Raw genomic sequence first — 20,979 nt, forward strand, 5'->3', positions numbered from 1 at the left:
ATCTCTCCCACTCCCTTCCTCTCTGAAATCAATAAAAATATATTTAGAAAAAAAACAAAAAACTCAGCCAATACCTTTGCCATCCTCAATAAAGCAATGGTGAACATTTTGCTTTTGCCAATGGCACCATCTTGCAGGATTGAGAGTCCTTGTGGTAAGTCATCCCATCCACATGGTTAGTATGGTGTCTCATGTGGTAAGTCTGGGCTCAAATGCCTAACCCACAACTGACTTGAGAGGAAGGACATATAAAGAGAGACTAAGAGACTTCTGGGGAGAGAGAGAGAGAGAGAGAGAGAGAAAGAGAGAGAGAGAGAGAGAAAGAGAGAGAGACTTCTAGGGGACCAGCTCCCAGAGTCTACCCTGGTGATTTTTGCCCGAGTGTGTCACCCAGGTGCCCTAGCCCCAGAGCCAGGAGAACCAGGCGCCTGCCCCCCTCCCTGGCCCATGCCTTAAGTCAGCAGTTTGCCGAAACGACTGCTCCCTCTCACCCCAGTAATCCTATGCCCAGAACCAGCTTCCTGTCATTGCTGTCTCTGATATCACTACTGCTTCTCCGGGAATCTTAAAATCCCACAGTTAAGACAGAGCCGTGGCTAGGAGCTTCACCCTCTGAAGACTTGGAATTGAATTGCCGTGACAGGACTGTTTTACTTAAGGGACATTTATATAACCCTTACCATGTGCCGGGCACTCCCCTAGGTACCTTACAAACATTGACTCCTTTAATCCGCATAACAGCCCTATGGGGCCGCTCCTACTTATTACCATCCATGTTTTACTGTTGGGGAAACTGAAGCACAGACAGGTTACGTAACTTGCCGAAGGCCCTACAGCTAATAAATGACAGGGGTCGACTTTAACCGAGGGAGGGCCTTCACCTTGTGCTCTGCTGCCTCTCTCGGTCTCCCTCACCTGAACCTCAGGTTTATCACCTGCAGAATACAAATTAACACCTTCGTCCCCAGGTTATTTGAAAATATCTGAGTTTAGCCTAACCAGAAATGTAACGAAGCACGCTAATACAAGACTAACACCATAATGATGGTATGCAAAAAGCGCCATGGAAACACACAGAAGGGAACAGTTAAATTGGCCCAGGGGTGGCTATCTGGAGTGAAGTGGAAGTGACATTTGAAATGACCCTGGACCAGGAAGAAGGTGACACTGGCAAGGGCAAAAACTCAGAGACCTTGACCTTCAGAGCAAGGTGTCAGGGGACTCCAGGGTCTTCACGCTGACTGTGCTGGTGGGGCTGGGGCTGAGCTTTGGTCGGAGAGGGGCCAATGCGTAAGTAAATAGGGGAGATGAGTTTGTCACAAATCTAAGTCAAAACCCAGGAATCTCTGAGGGGCAGAAGCAAGGGAGGTAAAAGATGGGCCCGGAACATCTTTTGATGCCAGAAAGTAAGGAAGTGTGTAAAAGAATAATATAAGCATGACAAAGAAGCCAGCTTGTAGGGGCTATCAATGGCCACATCTGGAACAACTTGACTACCGAAATAATTAAGGACAATAATGAGCTAGAAACCACTGGGGTTGGGGGGGGGAGAGGTAATTTGTGAGTTAATGCCAAAAATAAATAAATGGAGAGAAGGGAGGGCTCTTGCTCACAGCAGAATCTTGAGCTCCAACTGGTAAATGTGAAGAGCGTGTGGGAGTAGGAAAATCATTTTGCAACTCTCACAGTACGATGACAGAAGCAAACAGGAATCATCAGTCGCTGCTACATTTCTACAAAGAAAGAGCCGGATACTTGGACGTTCTCAAAGTGCCTTCCCATATGTTGCTTATTAGCTGCAAGGGGAGGGGCAGTCATTACACAGTGGAGACCTGGATAGCACCTTGAGCAGGTGGTCAGTGAGGGGCAGATGGACACGATGCGCCCCCAGATGTGATACCCTGCCAAGGACACAGGACCACTCTCTTTAGTATTCTGACTGCGAATGCATGACCGGAATCTAACTATGAGACAAATTACCAGACAAACTCAAAATCATGAACGTCGTACTTTAAAAGGCCGGGAGCAGACTCTATTGTTAAAAAACGTCAACATTGCCTTGACCAGTTTGGCTCAGTGGATAGAACGTCGGCCTGCAGACTCAAGGGTCCCAGGTTCGGTTCTGGTCAAGGGCATATACCTTGGTTGCGGGACATGCCCAGTGGGGAGTGTGCAGGAGGCGGCTGATCGATGTTTCTCTCTCATGGATGTTTCTAACTCTCTATCCCTCTCCCTTCCTCTGTAAAAAAAATAAAAAAATAAAAATAAAAAAATCAATAAAATATAAAATTTAAAAAATGTCAACATTGTAAAAAGCAAAGATGGGCTGTATTCTAGATAAAAGAAAGCTGAGGAGACCTGACCACTAAAGCCAACACCTGGCTCTATGCTGGATTCAGGGCTGGAGCGGGGGACATTTCTCCGAAGGACAGCCTTGGGTTCATTGATAAAATTGGAATGTGAATGGGTAGATTTGTTCAAAGCAGAGGTGGTAAATTCAGTGGAGCCGATACCTGCCTGCACTGTGGTTCTCTGGAAACACACACTGAAATATTTAGGAGAAAAAGTCATGATGTGTATAACTTATTCTCAAACGAGTGAGAAAAAATTCATGTGGGTGTTGTGTGTGTTTGTGGAGAGAGAGGGAGAATCAATGTTGAAGCAAATGCGGTAAAAATGTTAACAGGAGATTCTAGGTAAAGGACACATGAGTGTGCTAGCTTTATTCTTGCAGTTTTCCTGTAAGTTTAAAACTACTTTCAAATAAAAAGTTTGTTAAAAATTCAGGAATTTGGATTATTTTTTTTCTTTTTTCATACGTTTTTTGTTGATTTTAGAGAGAGAGAGAGAAGGAAGAGAGAGACATCAATGTCAGAGTGAAACATGGATCCGCTGCCTCCTGCACACCCCCTCCTGGGGATGGAGCCCACAACCCGGATATGTGCCCCGATCAGAAATTGAAGCCATGACTTCTCAGTACATGGGACGATGCTCAACCAATTGAGCCATACTGGCCAGGGCTGGACTTTTTCTTGTTTTGGGTTTTCATTTCAATTAGGAGAAGAACAAGGAGATAAAGAGAGAGAAAATATACTTTCAAATTCAGTAATATACTACTATTCATTTCTCATCATTTCAATGCACTTTGACCTTGGAAGTGAAGGTCATGTGTCTCAAGCAAGTAATCTGCCCCCCTCCCCGCCCCAGATACACATGCACTAGAGTGTTTAGGAGGATTCACTGCATGCCAATGTCTGAAGCAGGTTATTTCAAAACCTTATAAAATGAGCTTACTGCCAGTTCTGCATTTCCTTTGTAATTAGGATCAAGATGTAATCATCTGGCTCTGAAATGTGCGTCTCAGAGGGCCAGGAATCGAAGCTATAATATTTTATGTCTTATACCTAGATCTAAGAGTTGAGTTAAAAGATGTTTCAAAGCGCCAAAGCCATTTCCGTTCTCTACCAGTGGCTGTGTATAAATTCTCCCAGAAAATCATCATTTCTCTGAGTTAATAGAATCTTTGAAGCTAAATCAAGTCAATTTCCATTGTCACATTGTGAAGCTTTTGAACTGAGCCCACTGAATTATCCTATTTGATGGCCACCTTGAGGATGGCTTTGTGGTGAGCCTAAGAAAGCCCCCGGCAGCAGCCTCTGTGGACCCCAGCCTTTCCACCCCGCCCCAATCACTCTCATTACTTAACGAGCAGCTCAAGGCAAATGCCCCCTTCATATGCAGTAGGTACAACAAATATGAAGGCAATGTAATGTCATAGAAAGAACACTAAAATGGAAATCTGATTTGGCCACTAGTTAGGGGTGTCTTTAAGCAGACCCCTGTTTCCTCATTTGCACAGAATTCAAATCCTAATATAACCAATGAAAGTAAAATGTCCAGAACATTTGCCAACCTGGAATCTTTTCATTGCACTTAATGTTACCTGACAAAATGAGAGGGGGTGTAATGTAGAAGAGCAGTTTTTAGAGACAAATGGGCTTGGGTCTAGTTCTAGTCAGTCTTCTCATCTGCAAAATGCAGATAATAATACTTACATACATCAGCATATTCTTGCAAAACATTATGGGTAATCTATGTAAAGCAACAAGATCAGTTCCTGGCATTCGTGATGCCATAAATATGTGTTGAGCATCTTCTACGTGCCAGGCACTGTTCGTGGCAATGGAGACACCATGGTGAGCGAGACAGGCATGATTCCAGTTACTATGGCCCTTATATTCGCGTGGGAGGAAGCAGAAAATAAATAAGTACATAAAGAAATGGACATGTTTATTTTAATGATAAATGAAGTTAAGATACAGAGTGATGTTTTCATTCTAGAATTGGGAGTGGTCAGGGAAAGCCTAGGTGAGCAAGCGACTTTGAGCTAAGTCCAGATGACATGAAGCATCCAGCCGTGTAAACATTTGGAAACAGAGGGCAAGTACAGAGGTCATAAGCCAACAGCGACTTGGGGAGTTCACAGAACTATCAGACGTTCAGGAGGAGCTAGAGAAGACAAGCCATCCTGAGGCCAGATCATGCAGGATCTTGTAGGTCTGGAGATGAGCTCAGATTTTATTCCGAGCAGAATGGCAAGCATTTGGAATCTTTTAAGCAGGAGGGTGACATACTACTCTGATTAGCGTTTTAAAAGATTGCCCTGCATGAATACATGGAACAGACTGACAGCTGTCAGAGGGGGAGGGAGTTGGGGGACTAGACAAAAGAAGGTGGAGGGATTAAGCGATAGAGATAGAGATAGAGATAGAGATAGAGATAGAGATAGAGATAGAGACAGAGATAGATACAGATGTAAATAGCAAATATTATGAGTATAGGACTGATGAGTACTGGACTGAAAATTTAAAACACTGTTTAGAATTAACATCACTATGTAGCTTATCTGACCAATAGAAATGCACTCCTTCTATTGATGTAATTGTTCCCTTTCCTGTTCTCATAAACACCCCTTGCCTTTGTCTCCTACTTGGAACACTATTTGGGTTTCTGTCTTAATGAAGCAGTGCTTCCTGAATTGCTTTTTTTTTTTAAATCTCAAATTAATAATCATCTCTTCTCACTTTGGCCTTTTATTTTTAGGGTAACGCATATAAAATTTCTATAAGGAAACATAAGAGGAAATCTTGCAATCTTGAGCTAGGCAGTAATTTCTTAGATGCAATATAAACAGCATGAATCACAATTTTTTAATGGATAAAATGCACTTTATCAAAATTTAAAAATTTTTGTCTTTCAAATAAACCATTAAGAAAATGAAAAAGCAGCCCAGCCAGCGTAGCCCAGTGGTTGAGCATCGACTATGAACCAGGAGGTCAGGGTTTGTTTCCCGGTCAGGGCACATGCCCAGGTTGCAGGCTCGATCCCCAGTGTGAGGTGTGCAGGAAGCAGCCTATCAATGATTCTCTCTCGTCATTGATGTTTCTATCTCTCTCTCCCTCTCCCTTTCTCTCTGAAACCAATATAAACATATTTTTTTAAAAAGAAAATGAAAAGGCAAGGTATAGACTGGAAGAAAATACTTGCAAAGCATGTATCTGATAAAGGACTTGTATCCTGAATATATAAAGAACTCTTACAGCTCAATAACAGAAGACCACTCAACTAAAGGGCATAAAAGATCTGAATAGACACTTGGCACTGAAGAAGATATGCAAATGAAAGACTCCTCAGCAATAAAAGGAAAAAAAAATACACCTACTGATACATGCAACATGAATGGATCTCAAAAGTATTGCATTCACTTCGTGAAAGAAGCCAGATACAAAAGACTTCCACTCACACAAAGTTCTACAAAAGGGAAACGTACAGTGACAAAATCAAAACAAATCAGCGGTTGCCAGGAGCCGGGGTGTGGGGCAGGTGGGCAGGGGTGGAGCGTGGGCAGGGAGCATAGATTCACCTCAGAATGGCGTAAGGGAGCCTTTGGGGACGATGCAAATGTTCCATTTCATGACTGTGGCCGTAGTTACATGAGTGTACCTTTGTTAATGTGTTGAATTGAACACCTAAAATCGGTGAATTGGGTCATATGTAAATTATGCCTCAATAAAGCTTATTTTAAAAAACGGAACATGGTCTCTTGTTGGACAGGACTAGAAATATATATCGGAATAGATTCCTATGCCCTTTGACCATACACAATACATAATCACAATACACAACAGCTGTGTGGCATGGGAGCTAATAACGGAATATTACAGGTTGTTATGGGGACCAAATTAAATGATGTACATAAAGCAATTTGAATGGTGCCTGCATGGAATTCAATCACCAGCTCAGAGACACTTTCTAAGCCTCTTGTCTTTATTCGGACTCACTCCACAGCCTTCTCCACAGCCTTCGCTGCTCACTCCACAAGCTTCTGTGAGGGCTTGCTCCCGGTGGTTTTCCTACGGGGAGAGTTGGCCCTAAGAGTGTCCAGTGCCCCAGATAATTTTATTTTCAAATGTCAAAATTACATTGTGTATTATAGTTTAATCTCGCATGAGTTTGGTTAGTGTGAGTCACCCCCATCCCCCTGTCCCATCGCCTCTAGGACACAGATAGGATCATAGGTCTAGACTTGAAAGGCCTAGGACCTCATTCCCTAATGTGAATGAAGGAGGCACAAATGAGTGGATGCCCCTGGCACCTCTTCTGGACCATCATGCTTTAGTGGTAACTCAAGATGGTGGCAATAAATGCCAGAGAGGAGATCCCCTGTGCTATGCACTCCTGTCTTTAAAAATAGTTTTGGATACAAGAAGTATAGTTTACCTTGTTTGGCGGGGGGGGGGGGGGGGGGGTGGGGTGCAGAGTGAGGGAGGGAGTGTGTGAAGGAGTGAGTGAGGGAGGGAGGGACTAATGAAATATGATTTCATTTTCTTGAAATAGGCATAACTCTGGCTTATTCTGTGTGGCTATTCTGGTTTATAAATGATATTCTCTTTTTTTGTTCTATGGGGAATTGCTGACCTTGACCTAAAATAGACGTTTTGGTTGAATTCTCATTCCCAGAAAGAGCAAGTAGCAAAGAAACAATAAATTCTCTTCTAGTGCTTCCTCGTTATTTCCTTATCCTGGCACATGCAGAATGGGATGCTGCAGCGATGGGAGGACGCTGCTGGTGGCAGGTGTTAATAATGTAGACCCAACTGTAACTGATAATATGGACCCACTGTACGTGCTCCCAGGTTCCCCAACACACCGATGGCTTGGCCTCAGGTCCAATAGCTGCAAAGGAAGCAATTGCTAGAGAGGAAGGAATTGTGGTCTAAATGTTGGCTAGTGTAATACTAACTCTGCAGCCAGAGACCTGTATGGACCCATGACCACATTCCTGGATAGTTTTCATGAAAATAAACCAATACCACTGCTGAATTTATCTTTGCTCTTTGGACATTGGCTTAATGTCTTTGTTTGACCCTAAATTCATGAATGCAGGAGAAAGGCTGGATTTGGGGATGTATTATTGATGAATTTTTATTTATTCACTATCCCTTTTTGACCATCTTTCCAATGTATTTTGATAGCAGAAACAAAATACATTTGAAATCATTTCTTAAAGTTGTAAAGTTGGAATCATTTCTACCTGCTTCATGGGGTTATTGTGAAAGTACATAACGCATTAGAACAGCACGTGCCACATAGTAAGTGCTATGTAAATGGTGGCAATTATTATTTACATGTTCACACTCTGAGAACGAAATCCCTAGATTAAGAATGAGTCAAAATGTTAAACTTGCCAAACTCACCTTAAAGGTGTGTGATTTTTACAGGAAATGTGGCAACAAGATGCTTGGGAATTCAGTCAATGATACTATCCGTATACATTATCACATGAGATCATAGAATCAGGGAACTGGGACCTCGAGGGAAAGACTAACACTTCCCTTTCCTAGATGCAGAAAAGGGAATCCCAAGAAAGAAGCCACAATAGCAAACCTACAATCATAACCAGCAGCCCACAGTCCCTGCCCAGGGCTCTCCAGAATGCTTGCTGTGGCTAACAAGGCGTATCCTATCTAATAAAAGAGTAATATGCAAATTGACCATCACTCCAACACACAAGGTGGCCACCCCCATATAGTCAAAGATGGCCTCCCACATGTGGACACAAGATGGCTGCCACAAGATGGCCGGCAGGGGAGGGCAGTTGTGGGTGATCAGGCCAGCAGGGGAGAGCAGTTGAGGGGGGCCCAGGCCTGCAAGGGAGGGCAGTTGTGAGGGACCCAGGCCTGCAGGGGAGGGCAGTTGTGGGGGACCCAGGCCTGCAGGGGAGGGCAGTTGGGGGTGACCCAGGCCTGCAGGGGAGGGCAGTTGGGGATGCCCAGGCCTGCAGGGGAGGGCAGTTAGGGGTGGACAGGCTGGCACAGGAGGGCAGTTAGGGGTGACCAGGCTGGCAGGGGAGGGCAGGTAGGGGAAATCAGGCCAGCAGGGGAGCAGTTAGGCATCGATTAGGCTGGCAGAGAAGTGGTTAGGGGGTGATCAGGCTGGAAGACAGAAGCAGTTAGGGGCAATCAGGCAGGTAGGCAGGTGAGCAGTTGGGAGCCAGCAGTCTGGATTGTGAGAGGGATGTCCCAGTGGGATTGGGCCTAAATGGGCAGTTGGACATCCCTCGAGGGGTCCCAGATTGGAGAGGATGCAGGCTGGGCTGAGGGACAAACCACCCCCTCCCCCATGCACAAATTTCATGCACCAGGCCTCTAGTTCTTTATAAGGTGCTTCAGAAAAGCTAAACACTCTATCAACCAGAGACAGTGTGATCACTATCCTAGGACAAGGAAAGTCTGAATCTGCCCATCTGTTCCCCTCATGGAAATGACAGCCAGCACAAGCAAAAGGCTTTGTGATGGGAAAGATAAGAGGCCCCCACTCCCCAGATCTCCTGCTATTACTGACGGACTCCTCCCAACTATGATACCTGGGCAAATGGTACCGCGTGCAGCCAACAAAGACACATTTCAAAGGAGAAGAAGCAAGTGATGCTACACGTTGCAAAGCCACCCGATATTCAAATGTGCTCTCCTGAGCTGTGTCTAATGCCAGCATCCTTTTATTAAAGAGACATATCCGTTTCAGTCAAGGTTTTCATTTCACTTTCCCCATTCCTCACTGCCTGGACTAGTATAAACACACACACACACACACACACACACACACACACACACACACACAAAGAATTAGCAGCTCCATTACTTTTTAATTTAATGCCCTTGATCAGGACGACAGCAGCGAGGCATGAGAGAGATTTCAGGGAGAACGGTGGTTAGGCCACACTTTCCATGAATACTGGTTGCAGCAGCCGGCTCTGCCATCGTCCTCTCAAGGTAATGCCTTGCTTGCCATTGTCATTGCATCTCGGCATCAGATTGTTGGAATTCCACACGCATCGACAGCACACCGAAGGGCCCCTACCAATGTGTGCAGCTCGCTGGGAGAAGAGCTTCAGGAAGCATTACTCATTTATACGACACCCGGGCTCCCGCTGTAAATTCAGCGCGCAGGACTGCCTGCAGGTGCGGCCTTCAGCTTAGCTCTCTAATCCTGCAACCCTTTACCCCCAGCTCCTTCCCATAAACATGTGCAACAAATCCCCGGGCTGGTGTCCCAGCTCCGGGAGCTTCTGTTCCTGCAGATGGAGCCGGGGCTGCCAGAGGCGACCTGGAGCCGGAGCCAGGATCTGGCTTCAGACCAGCCTTGGGGTGACAGCCCTGAAGCACAGCACACACGCCCCCCCCCCCAACATTTGCATACCGCTGAAGTCTGCTTAAAATGCACATCTGTCCCACACTAGTGAAGCAGCTGATAATGGCTCACCTCCTGTTGGATGGGGCAGGGGCGGTGGGGGGGAAGCATTAGCAAGGGAGTTTGGGGAGATTTTTTTTTTCCTTTTTCCTTTTTTAAATATATTTTATTGATTTTCTTACAGAGAAGAAGGGGGAGGGATAGAGAGCTAGAAACATCAGTGAGAGAAAAACATTGATCAGCTGCCTCCTGCACACCTCCTACTGGGGGGGATGTGCCCACAACCAAGGTACATGCCCTTTACCGGAATCGAACCTGGGACCCTTCAGTTCGCAGGCCAACGCTCTATCCACTGAGCCAAACCGGTTGGGGCGAAAAAAAAATTTTTTTTAATGACCTAGGAAAAAGTCTCACAACATAAATGGAAAAATAAATGTTGTGTAATCCCAAATCTTATATATATGTTTTATCTATGCATGTGAGTATGCATACACCTACATGTTTAACGGAAGAAAAGACGTTAACATGAACAGTGATGTTTTTTTCTTTCTTTATCTTTGTCTATATTTTGTAAAAACAAACAAGTGTTATTTTTATATCCAGGCAAGTAAATGCTGTTTAGAAAGAAAATTTCCAACAAGGGTGTTTTTTAAAAGAAAAGGACTATTTTCAAAAGGTTCACTACACCTCAGCCCATACAGCCCCCATTCTGAAAGGAAGGGGTTCCTGCCCGCTGCCTCCTGCTTACAGAGATTGCCACAAGGGGGTCCTCTAAGCACAAGTCTGGGGTCCAGTAGGAGTTGGTCCAGCAGGACCATCAGTGACCACATCAGTCCAGAGAGAGAGAGAGAGAGAGAGAGAAACATTGACCTGCTGCTCCACTGATTTATGCTTTCATTGGTTGAGTCTTGCATGTGCCCTGACCAGGGATCGAACTCACAACCTTGGCGTATCAAGACGATGCTCCAACCAACAGAGCTATCCAGCCAGAGCGAATTCTCTCCAGATCGACCCAGAGGAAATAGCGAAGGCGGGAACAGAGGGGAAAGAGGAAGAGGGGAGAGGATGAGCCACTTGAGTGGCTAGAGGTGGACTGCTGAGGAAGAAATGCGGGACTTGATCGCTGGAGCTGCCGTGGACCCTGGACGAGCTTTCGGTTCTAGGGTTCTATGCCATGCAGATCCATAATTTCTATTTTTCCCATGAGGTCTTGGTGGTTGTTCCTGGGTATCTCGGAGAGAGAACCATGGCCAAGAATCCTGTTTTCCTTAGCACCGCGGGTATCCTCATAAGCATCTATTTGGGGTCAGATTGTACTTTGATCCTTCTAATCACACAAGGTAGGAACTTCAGGCTATCAGAGCCCTGAAAACAGGCAAATAGGTGCCATAGGTCATTTTATTCTTTATTAAGTACACTACCCAAACCAAGGCTACCACCAGCCCAGGTGGCATTTTATACAAATTTGAAAAAGCTACCCTTTCCTCAAGTTAACACAAAAGTTATGTTACTTATTTCTCAATAATAACAAATACTAGGAAACCAAGTGATTGTATATAAATTATACAAATAAATGATTGACTAAAAAATAATGGAAAATTCAAAATGTTTAATTATAATATTAGAAACTTAAGTCACTTGGATTTAATAATTTGTTGTAAGATAGATACACGTCTTCTCTTGGTAGAAATGATTCTTTTGCTAGTTTTCAGGCTTACTTTTTTTTTTATAGCTCATATGTTGCAGAAAGGATCACCAGATTGGTCATCTTTCTTATGGTACTGTGGACTTCGCACTGGTTTTAACACATTTAATTTTGAGAGGCCACATTCTTCACCTATCATGGTTAATTGTACATTGAAAGTTTCAATATTGTTTGAAAATGGATCTGGTAAATTATTGCCATAAAAATATTGCAAAATTTTGGTGAGAGAATACTAGATTGTACAAAGACAACTTTAGGTTTTAGATCGTTATACGTTGATGAATGAGGCATAACACTCTTCAATTTCAACTGTACTTGCTTTTTTCCAGTGTAAAATTTTTATATGTAGAAGCAGTGTCATAGAGCTTCCTCACAGCCTGTTGGATCTGGTGCTCATTGGCCTCGACATCCACTGTGAACACAGTGTATGGCTGTCTTCTCTCTTCTCCATGGCGGGCTCGGTGGTCGGGGGGACGTTGATGCTGGCACAGTGGGCAGGCTTGTTTCTCCTGGGGGCGCTCTTCCGGGAATAGTCAGGCGACCTTCGGAGCCTCAGTGTCTTTGGCCTCGGAAGGTGGGTGACATGCGGATCTTTTTTGTGTGGCTGTGGACGCCTTTCAGCACTGCTTTCTTTGCCTTCAAAGCCTTTGCTTTGGCTTCGGCGTTGGGAGGGGCAGGGCTTCCTTCTTAGCTTCCGGCACCATCTTCGTAAAAAGGCTCACTGGTACATTTTTACCCATTTTGATAGTAATGAGCTCTCTAGAACCTTGCTCCTCCAAGGACCCGGCATCCGGCACCCCCAGGAGCTTGGTAGGAAGGCACAATCTCAGACCTCACCTCCCAGTGACTGAGTCAGAATTTGCATTTTCAGGAGATCCCTGGGTGCTCTGTTCACACGTGGAAACGAGAAATACTGATCTAGGGTGCTGGGAAGGCCGTGCTGTCTTCCAGCAATGTAAACTTTTCCTTTACAGAGACTAGAGGAGAAATAGAAATAGATTTTGGATAAGTGGATTGTCTGTGGAAATAACGTTTAAAATGAATCTCCCTCCCCTCGCTGGTGTTTTCACATTGAAGTGTTGGGGTCAATGTCAAGTTAACTGCGGCATGTTTATCAGCAATGACATCCTTTTGGAGTGGTCATAAATTCATTTTTCTTGGAAGATTTCTTTATCCCATTACAGGCTGTCAGGGGAATAATATACACTGACTTTTGCTTCCCATCTAATTTTGCTTATCACACTAATTTTACCTTCATTCCAAATTAGTCCTGAGCAGTGCATTTTTTTTCTTTCTTTCTTTTTCCCCCTTCCTCCTACCTCTCCCCATCCCCCCAGGGGTGCCACCCTTACCTTCCTCACTGTTAAACTTCAAGGGCCCTTCCTTTGCCTTTATAACTTGTTTCCTCAGTCCATTCCCGCTTCAAATTACTTATTCCACCTCTGTGATTTTACAAATAAACTAGAGGCCTGTTGCACAAAGAGATTCGTGCAATAGGCCTTCCTTCCCTTGGCTTCCACCACCGCTTTTCCTCCGGCACCCGGGACCCAGAGTCTGCCATCTTCGTCTTTGCTGCAGACTCCGGCCAGAGTCTGCCATCTTCCGGGCAGACTCCAGAGTCTGCAGTCTTGTCTTCGCTGCGGCACTCCGCTCCTGTAGATCCCTTCGCCCCCCGCCCTCCCTCTCATAGCAGGCGTCCTGCCCCTCCTGGCCACTCCACTCTGCACCTGGAGCAGCTGGGCGGCCGCTATCTTTGGCCTTCTAATTTGCATGCTCACCCTGATTGGCTGTGGTCATAGCGGAGGTACGGTCAATTTACATGTTTGTCTATTATTAGGTAAGATGTTCTCTTATAGTTGGAGTCTTGGCTCTGAATTCTTCCCTAGCCAGAACTCAAGTACTGAGGCTGCTGAACCCAGGTCTGGCCTTCATGCCACTGCCAGCATTTCCTCCTCTTAAAACAGTAAAATGGAGAATTTTAGAGGTAGAGGGGACCCCAGAGATGATCTTGCCCAATATCCTTATTTTACAGATAAAAAAACTAAAACTCAGAAACCAAATAAAGAGATCAAAGATGGCAGTGGAGTAGGTGCAAGCTATACTCATTGCCTCTTAGGTACAAACTGGAATTACAAGCAAAATATAGAGCAACTAATCTGAATAACCAACGGAAGACTAGCCGAAGAGAAGCCTCATAGCAAGGATTTACAGGTGGAGGATTTCCCTGGAGGCTGGTGGGAGGGTGACCCGGGCTGGCCCTGCTTCCACAGGTGGCCGCTGAGATGCTGGAGGGACACCTCACCCTAAGGAGAGCGAGGGCTCAGCCGCAAGCTGGGCTCCCTGGCCCGCTGAGCGGTGCTTTTTGAAGAGAGTATTTCAAAGGCATGCACACTCTTGGCTTGTGTTTTAGAACCTCTGTTTGTGTTCACATCATCAATAGGCACGGCAGACTCCCTCTCATTACGTTTCAGCAGCAAGACGGCATCTCCTCAATTTTCCCATCTCGGATTCAACAATGACCTTAAATTTTATGGTCCATAAATGCATTTTCATTATACTCCACCACTTGGTTAAAGCCAAAAGAGTTGTTATATAATTTCTTAGATGACATAAAAAATTCAGTGCTGGCAAAATAGATGTGTGCTGCGTGGTTCCATACCGAACGTCAAGAAGATGCACAACAAAAAATATAGAATGCCCTCGAATTTTTATTTTATTTTATTTTTTTGAGGATCTGTGGCAATCCATCATGTTCTCTACACTTTCTTCCAGCATTGCTCTATCCAGTTTTTCTTTAGATTCCGTTTTTTGTAAGTAGTCTTCGGAAAATACACATACCCTTTCTTTTGTTTTGCCGTCTGCTGGACAACCAACCCTTTTGTCCAAATGGTCGCATCTGAAGTGTTTACTTTTTTGGAAATCCACAAATCTAATAACTTCCAAATGGCTTATGCCAGGAGTTGTATCTAAAATAATCAAATAATATTTGCATTTCTTACCTTTTTCAAAAGCAGGTCATTCATTGCATCTGCTATAACTTTATTTGGTTTTACATCTCATGTCTTAAAATGTGTAATATTATCTGTTAATTGGTGTGCCATCATGTCATCCAGTTTTGTGTACTCTCCACCAAGGGAAGACAATTCTCATCATTGTACTCACAGTTCTTTGGATAAATCCTCCCCTTACGTGTGGCCTTGCCAAAAGCTGAGCGGGCAGAGCACGTGTTCCAATGTGGTTTCTCACCTGCATCTCTCTCAGTGAACATCCCCAAATTCAACTTGGACTTTTTAACACTCTTGTTAAAGTACATTTCCTTCTTTTTATTAGTGATATGTGATATATGCATGCAAACGGGGCAAGAACGGCGCCCTTCGCCCTTCGCCCTTCGCCCTGCCATAGGAGCATGGGTGCAGTGCCCACGCGAAACAGTCAGCCCCGGCTCCCCGCCTGCCACCCCCGGGGAGTCGGCTGGTGCCACTGGAAACAAAAGTGAGGTTTTGTTTTTGAAAACCACAAATCTCAGCGTGGACTCTGGCGGGGTGAGTGTCCTCAGGGACAAACAGGCCTTTAGCTGACATGAGAGTCCCTTCAGGGTAAGATGTGACAAGATGAACAGCTGGCGAATGAGGCGTGTCCGTAAGGTCCCCAGTGGAGGAGACGGCCCCTGGACCATCTGAGGCCGGAGGTGGCATCCTCTCACACAGACCTGCTGGGTAACTGTGGTTGCTGGAAGTGGCCGGCAGCTTCCCCGGCTCCCTGGATGCTTGGCAGCCCCTGGAAATGCCAGGTCCATGAGCCCTGGGCCCCGGGGGGGCGGGGGGTCTGCAGGAAGATCCCAGTGCAGGAGCTGGGGGGCCCTGGCGGGGAGGGAGAGGCAGAGATGGGCGGGAAGACTAGGGCCTGGGTTTGGTCCCGAGAGGCAGGAAACAGGGCGGGGTGCCCGCAGCCCCCTCCGCAGGGTCACTTTTGAAGGTGCTGGGAGAAAAGGCAGGCAGGGGTGCGGGAAAGCCCAGACTTTTCTGTATGAGGCTGGCCTGTCCACTGGGCCTTGTCCCTGGGCCTTTGGGCCAATTCCCTCCTCTCAGGGCCCGTCACCAGGGGCCCTTGTCACCCATTCTAGAAGCTTCTGTGGCCAGTTTCTCCAGCTCCCTGCTTTCTGAGAGCCCGCTGCCTGCCCAAAGCTCCCAGGATACTGTGAGCACCGAGGGGGGAGGAGAGCACGGAGCCCACCCTGCAAACCCCTGACCTGCCCCTCAGGCCACAGGGCCTGGAGTTTCCATAGCGATGGTAACCAGGCTAAGAGGCTAATCTGAAACTGCTGCCTCTTCAAGCTGCTCCAAAGACAGTGATGGGGGAGAGGAATACGGGGGAGAGTCCCACGGTGAAGAATGTGGGGGTGTGGGTGGGAGTGGGAAGGCGTGAGCAGCAGGCCCATTTTCCCCTCCCACTCTCTGCAATGACGCCCACACCTTGTCGTCTCTCCTCCCACCTCCCACAGCCCCGGTCTCCTCCCTCTCCGCTGCTGCAGGGCTTCCTGTCGCCAGGAAGACAGATAAACTGCCCCTGATTCTACCAGGAGCCAGTATTCCTGCTAAGCACCGGGCCGCCCCGCTTCCTGGTCTAGGACATCCCTCCTGCAGTTGTCCTCCGCCCACCGCATCATTCCCTTTTCCCTCTCGATGGGACCACTTTCCAGCAAATGAAGTCATGCCGGGAGAGTGAACTGTTGTTAAAAATCAACTCCACTGAGGTACAACTTGGATATAAAGTGCACCCGTTGTAAGTGTCAAGTGAGAGGAGTGTTGACAGATGTCTACACCCTGGGTGAGTCCAGCTCCTCTTTTTTTTTTTTTTAAGATAATGATTTTATGATTCAGTTCAATGCAGTAGCTTTTTTTTCTTTTCTTTTAAATATATTTTATTGATTTTTTTTTTTTTTTTACAGAGAGGAAGAGAGAGGGATAGAGAGTTAGAAACATCAATGAGAGAGAAACATCGATCAGCTGCCTCTTGCACACCCCCTACTGGGGATGTGCCTGCAACCAAGGTACATGCCCTTGACCGGAATCGAACCTGGGACCCTTCAGTCTGCAGGCCGACACTCTATCCACTGAGCCAAACCGGTTTCGGCCCAGCTCCTCTTTTTTTTTGTTTGTTTTTTAATATATTTTTACTGATTTCAGAAAGGAAGGGAGAGGGAGAGAGAGATAGAAACATCAATGATGAGAGAGAATCATGGATCGGCTGTCTCCTACACGCCCCCTACTGGGGGATCGAGCCCACAACCCGGCATGTGCCCTTGACTGGAATCGAACCCGGGACCCTTCAGTCCACAGGCCAATGCTCTATCCCCTGAGCCAAACCAGCCAGGGCCCAGCTCCTGTTTATGCATTCGCCTGTCCAGATTCACCTGGGCTGTTTCTGTTGGCTATTATGAATAAAGAGTTCGGCGAACATTCAAGTCTAAGTCTTTGTATGGACGGATGCTACCATTTCTCTTGAGTAAATATCCACAGGCGAATAGCTGGGCCACAGCATAATCTGTGTTTTGGTTTATGAGGAACTCCCAGACTATTTCCCAAGTGGTCGCACCAGTTTACATTTCCCTCGTGGCCTATGAAAGTGCCAGGGGCTGCACTTAGTAGGGCCAGATTTTTCTCCCCAACTTCAGCCGTTGTGTGTGAACAGAGCTATGTTCATTTTAGTTGCAATTTGCATGTCTCTGATGACGATGTTGAGCCTCCTGCCGTGTACTTATTGGCCACTCCTCTATTTTTTATTTTGTGAAGTATGCCATCATTTCCCTATTGCATTCGCTGTCTACATAGCACCACCGATGTGTCCGATTAAACCGAGTACAGTTATTGTCTCCGTTTCTGAGTCTCCTGCTGAAGGCCTCATAGGCTTCGTGCGAGCCGGGCGTGGGCCAGGGCTGCAGGCTCACCTGAGGCCCAGGTCCTCCACGCGCACGTGGCTGTTGTGCAGCTGTAGAACTCCTGGTGGTTTGCTGCAAGGCCAACAGGAGAGCCTCCTTTAGAAGACTCACCTGATTATGTCAGGCCCACCCAGATGAATATGTCTTTTGATTGACTCAAAGGCAACTGACCAGGAGCCTTAATGACATCTACCAACCCCTTCATATAATGTAATGTAACCTAATCAGAGTGGCATCCATAATGTCCCCAGGTCCTAGCCACACTCAAGGGGAGGTCATGGCACAAGGGCGTGGGTCATCTCAGCATTCCTCTCACCCTACCCATTTTTAATTGGTTGGGTTGTCTCCTTCATATTAAGTTATATGAGTACTTTATATAAATTCTGGATACAACTCTGATGCCAGATATGTGTGGGGCAAATATTTTCTCCTGTCTTCTTTTAGAAGTTTTATAGCTTTAATTCTTACACTTAGTTCTGTGACTCATTTTAAGCCAACTTTTGTGTATGATGTGAAATAAGAGTTGAAGTTCACGTCTTTTTTCCAAAATGGATATGCCATTTTACCAGCACTATCTGTTAAAAACACCATCCATTCCCCAATTGCCCTGGAACTTTAAGTGAAAAAACAATAGCCCTTATGCATATATTATTCTTATTGATTTCTATTAAATCTACACATACTTAGCTCTAGTTGGTTTGGCTCAGTGGCTAGAGCGTCGGCCTGTGGACTGAAGGGTCCCGGGTTCTATTCCAGTCAAGGGCACATGCCCAGGTTGCAAGCTCGATCCCCAGTGTGGGGTGTGCAGGAGGCAGCATTTCGTTGAGAATCATTGATTGGCTGCCTCCTGCACACCCCACACTGGGGATCGAGCTTGCAACCCGGGCATGTGCCCTTGACTGGAATCTCTCTCTCCCTCTCCCTTCCTCTCTGAAATCAATAAAATATATTTTAAAAAAGAAATCTACAGATATTTAAATCTACTTCTCTACTGCATGTTTATATTATCTGAAAGTCAGGCAGATTACATTCTTCATCTTTGTTCTTTTGGAAAAATTGTTTGGCTATTCCATGGCCTTGGAATTCCTACATAAATTTTAGCATCAGCTTGTCAACTTCGAAAACAAAAACAAGCCTGCTGGGATCTGTGAATGCACCCACTGGTCGCTTCCCGCTTCCCAGAGCGCACGAAGGAGGTGGTGTCAGCTAAGCGGTAAACCCGCCTAACTATGATCAAAACTGATCCTTCACCTGAGTAGCTCCCTCACGCAAGGCAGGGCTGGAGTCCCCATCTCCTCCTACTGCCCCTGGTCCGATGTGAGAGAACAGCTTGCCCTCTGGCACCTCTTTAGGGAAAAAGAGTTAGGTGATTCCTAAAAGCCTTTACAGTTTTCAGGATTTAATTGCTCCATGAGTGGTTCTCACTCTGTGTACCCGAGAAACTTAAAAGACGAGCAACACCTGTGCCCTATTCCCAGGCATAGAAGATGCAATTGACTTGAGGTGGAGACCACAAGCCAATTATGTAACATCAGGCACCCGTGATTTTACAAAAGGTCATCAGATGATTCTAATGTGCCCGACAGGACTGGGAACCCAAGATCGCGTTTGGGAGGGGAGCTGCTGATTTAAAGGGACCTGGTCCTGGTCAGACAGACAAAGTTACGGTCTCGTGCTTCCCTCTGGTGGTGAGATTGCGCACTACAGGCAGCTTTCCACATCTAAGTGTTTCAACCTGGGGCAGGAATCTTTAATGAAGGACAAGCAGAGAAGAGGAAGAGGAAGGGTAGAAAAGAGGAAGGAGAGGGAGAAGACCTGGCTTCTCCGTGACCCAAGGGTGAACAGACTCACAGGCATTTCCCTCCCCACTTTTCCTTACGACAAATGAAATTCCCAGAGACTGAGTCCTGGGGGCAGTCACATATATCTGCCTCTGGGTCCACACGCTAGACCCTGTAAGGGGGATTCAGAAGGAAAAATGCTTACAGGAGCTCCTTTTTTTCTCCTGTAAGCCAAGTGGGAGACTTGAGGGGATGTGTAAATATTTCTCTCTTTTCCGTGTCCAGCGTGGCTAGAGAGTGGTCCGGTTCCTGAGTAGGGGCGGCTGGGGATTGAGAAAATGAAAGAAAGAGACAGACACAGAGATGGAAGGAAAAAGCTGGGGCTGGGTGGGACCACTGTCCTCTGACAGGGACAGGGACAGGGACCCTGAGCCAATACAGCGTGTTTATTTTATACAGCAAAAAAAAAAAATTTTTTTACTAAAAGTCAAGACAAAGGAGATTATGTGCATTCTTGGGTGGGCCAGAGTTGTATTCATTCCTGGTGCTTGGCTGGATTTAAATGACAAAACCCAACCCCTGGCACCTGGGCTGAAGGTCAAGCTGACAACACTCCTGCCTTTTGGCAAAGCGTGTTTCCAGGACGTGGCTTTGCCAACGCCACTGGATTCAGCTGACAATAATTAAAAAAATGCCCATGTGCCTTCCCAGGCGCTCTCTACAGGGATGAGATAATCTAGATAAAGGTCTGGGAAATGAGTCTCCATGTAGCTTTGTTTGTTCACTGGTCACTGTAACGTTGGGCAAGATCATTTCTCTGAGCCTCGGGGACCACTGGCCACCTCACAGCACTATTCTGAACATCAGAGTGTTTGTGGACAAAGTGCTCTGTCAGGTCCTGGCACTGGAACAGACTCTAGAATGTCCAAACTCCAGGCCTCTTTGATGTGGTGTAGGCCAGGGTAGCTCCCTCGGTTGCAATTCTGGTCCCGCCTCTACTGCTTCTTTGCATGGACCCCGCCGCACGGTGAATGCTAGATAAAGGCTAGCACTCACCATCACCACTGTTACCTCCACGTCACCACCGTGGCGGGGGGTCCCAGCCCCCTGCTCAGTCTTTGGCAATTCCCCCTGCCTCCTTATGGATCTGCGTGGATCTCCCATATCACCCGCTTCTCCCTGGGTGGAAAACAAGTCGTTTCTGAACTTCCGCAACTCAGCATTGAACTTCCGATCTAGGTTATAAAGTTCCTGCTCGGTAACTTCCAGTCTCGTCCAATTACCAAGAATGCTTTTCAGGTTTTTCTTCTAAGACGAATGTAAAATGTTAATAAATAAATAAATAAATAAAGTCAAGGGGAGGGAACCGTGTCACCGGAGCGGGACGGCACAGCCCTGGCCAACCCCAGCTGGTGGGGATCAGACACCCTAATTTCTCTTTCCTGCCCCTTCCCCAGTCTCCTTCAATGGCTTCCCACCAGCTGAACCATCCGGAAGCCAGGTGACAAGGGAACCAGACGAAGGAGCTCCCAGCCTCCTGGGGCCCAGGGCAGAGCTGGGGCATGGACTGACCTTTCCCTTCCTCCTGGAGAGCGTTCCCATCCCCAGCATCCCCCAAATAGCCCAGCATTAGCCCACCCAAACCTGCGTGCCCAGTGTCCCTCACTCCGCCATGCCCATGTCCGCCCCGGACTACAGGAAGGACGGTGGGCAGACTGACCTGTTTAATCCTCAACAGGACACAGGGAGACCCCGGCCCTAGTGGCTTCCCCGGCCCTACAGGCTACTGACTTGGGGGGTGGCGC

At 46.5% G+C, this 20,979-nt stretch overlaps 1 protein-coding gene across 1 annotated transcript in view; it reads left to right on the forward strand.

Moving 5' to 3' along the window:
• LMO2 (LIM domain only 2) overlaps positions 1-20,979 on the forward strand; it is a 208,958-nt gene that overhangs the window by 12,328 nt on the left and 175,651 nt on the right. The window lies entirely within an intron of this gene.

Source organism: Eptesicus fuscus, chromosome 13, assembly GCF_027574615.1.
Source record: "Eptesicus fuscus isolate TK198812 chromosome 13, DD_ASM_mEF_20220401, whole genome shotgun sequence".
Lineage (NCBI taxonomy): Eukaryota > Metazoa > Chordata > Mammalia > Chiroptera > Vespertilionidae > Eptesicus > Eptesicus fuscus.